A 4,873-nucleotide genomic window follows, 5' to 3' on the forward strand; every position below is an offset into this window, starting at 1 on the left:
TCAATCAGAAAGCCCTTACTTTCAAATTTATTGACCCTCCTGTTAAGAGATTCCTTGACATTCTTCAAGATCGTATTGATAGAAAAACTTTTCATCTTTATTCTCTTAAAGAAGAAATTTCTTCTCTCACCATAGACGAAAAGCTTTCTAACCCTCGTCTAAAATCCAAGATTGATTTCATCCATAATGATTTCTCTCTTAGTATTTGCAATGACCATCCCAATGCTTTTTGGGATAGAAAGAAACACATMGTTTCTCTTCCTTATGAAGATGATTTCTCTGAGATCAATATTCCCACCAAGGCTAGGCCTTGTCAGATGAATTCGGACTACCTTGTTCTTTGTAAAGCCGAAATCGGCAGTCTTCTTGAGAAAGGTCTTATTCGACCTTCCCAATCCCCCTGGTCTTGTACTGCCTTTTATGTTAACAAACATTCGGAACAGGAAAGAGGTATTCCTCGGCTTGTAATCAATTATAAGCCTCTTAATAAAGTTTTAAAATGGATTAGACACCCTATTCCTAACAAGAAGGATCTTCTTGATCGTCTTTTCCAGGCCCTTATCTTTTCAAAGTTTGATTTAAAATCTGGTTATTGGCAGATTCAAATAGCCGAAAAAGATATTTATAAAACGGCTTTTAATGTTCCCATGGGACATTATGAATGGAAGGTTATGCCCTTCGGTCTTAAAAATGCTCCCTCTGAATTTCAACAGATTATGAATGACATCTTCTATCCTTACAGCAATTTTATTATTGTTTATATTGATGACATTCTTGTTTTCTCGAAAGACATTGAGAGTCATTTTAAGCATCTTAATATTTTTAAGACTCTTGTTATCCAAAATGGTTTAGTTATTTCCAAACCGAAAATGTCTTTATTTCAAACTAAGATTAGATTTCTTGGTCATGATATTGAAAAAGGAACGATTATTCCTATCCAACGCAGCATTGCTTTTGGAGATAAATTCCCTGACCAAATTCTTGACAAAACTCAATTGCAACGATTTTTAGGAAGCTTGAATTATATTTCTGCTTACATTCAAGATTTAAGTCATTATACTTCTCTTCTTTATGATAGACTTAAGAAAAAATCTTGTCCCTGGACTGTTAGTCATACTTTAGCAGTTCAAGAAATTAAGAAAAAGGTTAAAAACCTTCCCTGTCTTATGCTTCCAAATCCCCTCTGGGAAAAAATTGTTGAGACTGATGCCTCTAACATAGGATATGGAGGAATTCTTAAACAGCTTGATCCCATCTCCAAACAAGAATTCCTTATTCGTTTTTATTCTGGAAAATGGAAAAATGCCCAGCTTAATTACTCTGCTGTAGTTAAAGAACACTTTGCTATTGTTAAGTGTGTTCTTAAATTTCAAGACGATCTTTATAATCAAAATTTTTTAATAAAAACTGATTGTAGCTCTGCTCAATTTATGTTTAAAAAAGATTTTAAGCATGATGTTTCTAAACAGATGTTTGCCAGATGGCAAGCTCATCTTGCTCCTTTTGATTTTGATATACAGCATATTAAAGGTAAAAATAATCATTTGCCTGATTTCTTAACCCGTGAATATCTTTCTTAAATGTTTAGGTATCGTGGAGATCATTCAAATGAACGTCGCATGAGCTCGTTCAGCTCTTACTCCTCTTATAGAGGAGTTGGCAGTTCTTCCCATGGAAGAGGCCGTGGTGGCAGACATCCCTCTAATAGAGGAAGAGGTCCTAATGTAATTGCCCAGATGGGTAAACAAAAGCTTATAGCTTCAGACTTATCACATGATAAGGATCAAGATACTCCTGGATTCTTATATGATATTCCAGAAGATCATCCGTTAGCCAAGGCATACCTTGACTATTCTAAGCAAAAGAAGGCCAAAGAATCTTTGGCAGCTGCAAACTCTTTTGCCAATATTAGTAAGGAAGATTCCTCTAATTCTCAATTTCAGGAAACTGGAGAAACAGAAGTTATACTTCTTTTGGAAGAAAAAGATCTTCAATGGAAGGATAATCCTGATTTTATTCTTCAAAGATATCTTAATAAGACATCTTTTGTTCATGGTTCTTTGAGGCAACGCCAATTCTATGAAGGCTTGCTTATTTCCACAAAATCTGTTGAAATAACTCATCATTCTTCTAATAGTAGAGATGAGATAAATGGAAATTTTAATTTTTCAAAACTTGTTATCAAAAAGATCATATCTTTTGAGGAATGGGGTTTTTCCCCTCTTGCTGAGCGAGAATGGTTTTCACCTGCTCATAAATGCAATTTTAAGTTCAATTACTGGGATTATATCCATGGCTTATCTAAAGTTCTACTTTATGATAACGAGAACAAAAGACATTCTTGGTTCTTGAAAATTTGTGAAAATTGCTTCCATTCACCAATTCCTAATTGGTTTTTCTCTTGGTGGAAACATTTTGGAACTAGTTCTTCCATTTTTCCCGATCATATGAAATCTTATATTAAGGATTGGATGTTATATTCTCCAGCAGTCAATGACTGTAAAAATCTCTATCAGATAGATAGTAGAAATGTTTGCCTTTTCTTTATAGAATTTGGTATTCCATGGATTTGGAAATGGAAGCCAATATTTGGCTATGATCATTATATGATCCCTTGTCTCAAACGTCAAGGACTTTCGAAATATTGGGAAAAGCTTGACCACTGCCAGTTCGGATATTCCATTGAGGGCGCTGATCTCTATGAGACCATCAACAAGAGAATTCAACATTATAAGAAAGAATTCGATGATCGCCAGTCGACCACTGCCAGTTCGGATATTCCATTGAGGGCGCTGATCTCTATGAGACCATCAACAAGAGAATTCAACATTATAAGAAAGAATTCGATGATCGCCAGTCGACCACTGCCAGTTCGGATATTCCAAGTCCTTTTCAACAACTATCTCAGAAATACGCTGGTACGTTATCCAAGGACGAGATTGTTGATCTCTTTATAGAGAATATGAAGAAGGATCTGCATCAACATATTACTCAACCCTCAGATAGTTCCATGAACTCTGATCTCCAGCAGGATGCTCAAAGCGCTGAAGGCTCTGAAGAGCTGGTTATCTCAATTGAAGAAGCTTTAGAGTCCCTTAAAGATTCTATAAAACAAAGTAAGTAGCTATGCTTTTACTTTAGTAGTCTTTTTGACTTCTTCTTTACTTTCGGTCCTAGTAGCCGACAACTTTTATAAAGTTGCTTTTTCTTTTTCAAAAGACTCTTTTGCTTTTTTAAAAGCAGAGTTCTTTTTGCTGTGTAGCCAGCTGTCCTTAAACAGCTGTCCTCAATAGGACTTTTTCTTAGTATTAATAGAGAGGCATGTCTCTCTTTCTAAGCAGAGTTTTCAGTAGTTTGCATTTAGTCTTCTCCTTTGCTTCCAGTATTGTAAAAATCAGTGTGGTGAATAAAAGAAATAAGACGAACAAGCTTGCCGACAGAGGTCTAAGCTTTTTGTAAGTTCCTTGTTCTTTCTTTTTATATATCTTCCAGTTTTATTGCCGCCTTCATGGCTGGCTAAGATAGGACGATGAGTTAAAACAATTTTTGACCTGATATTTCAATAGATTTACATGGATTGGTTTATATGTTTATGATTTAGTAAAAATCTTCTAAACCACTAAGTCTACCTCTGAGATCTCTGAGACTGGTTGTCACCCGCTGAGGCCAAAGAGCCGTTTAGGGTATTTATAACCTTGGTTTGAGATTTGAGGCAAGTTTAGTTGTTTAGACTGTTTTTGTTAGATTTTGGGACATAGATGGCTCTATTCTCCCATGAGATAAAAAAATATCTCATATAAAATAACCATATAAACAATAAGGGCGGTAAGGATTTATAAACATTGAAGCACATAAACAAATTAAACACCTCAATTTAGCATCATTGTTCAAAATTAACCCTCAACTTTATAATCGAAAAACCCGGTTATCACAATTTTATTTTTATTTTTTCAAGACACAAAAATTAAAGAAATAAAAAGTATTTAGTTTTAATTAATTTATTAATTTTTTAATGTACTTTTTTCACATTATAAAACACAAACACATGTCAAAAATGCACGTGTACTTTTTACAATTATCATGCATTTGCAACATCTTTTTGGCGTTTTTTTCATCAGTTCCATCTAAAAGTGCAATATTTATTGAAGCACACTAAGACCTACCTAGTGAGGTTGATTAACGGTCATTTAGTCCGATATGACCTATCAAAGTCCAATACAATTTATTGATAACCGTTGAGAGTCATATAGGCCCAATATAGTTCATTAAAAGTCAGTTATTTTGTAATGAACGTCTTATTAGATTTTTATAGGATAATTCTTGGAAAATGTTTTATTGGACAATCCTAAAGAAAATCTAATACGACGTACTTATTGAGCTTTATTATATCACACAATATCATCCCGGTAGGTCACTTAATATCATTTTAACAGTCAATGAGATGTTCAAATTCTACCATCTACAAATGCATCCTGTGATTTACAAATGCAATTGTGACAACTGAAAGATTTAATTCAATACCATGAAATTAATTTGGACGAATTTTAGGATCACAAGTTTTCTAAGAGAATAAAAAACAAATCCATCTTGCGGTAGTGCATCACTACTAAGATAATTATTGATAATAATTATTATTATTATAAAATATAATTATTTTGTTTTATTATATAAATTAATTAAAATCCAAGCGACTCGTGGTGACAAATTACTTGTATTTACAATAATTTCTTTATGAAACTGGTCCTGCCTATTTGTTTATTTATCTTCACAAATTAATTTAATAAATGTTTCTACGTTTTTTTTTTAAATATAACTGTATTTTATGTTAATAAAAATGGAAGATTTTTTAATATATCCTTAAATAAAAATTGTT

The sequence above is a fragment of the Cynara cardunculus genome, unplaced genomic scaffold (genome assembly GCF_001531365.2).
Source record: "Cynara cardunculus var. scolymus isolate 2C unplaced genomic scaffold, CcrdV1 Un_Scaffold_1815, whole genome shotgun sequence".
Taxonomy (NCBI): Eukaryota; Viridiplantae; Streptophyta; class Magnoliopsida; order Asterales; family Asteraceae; genus Cynara; species Cynara cardunculus.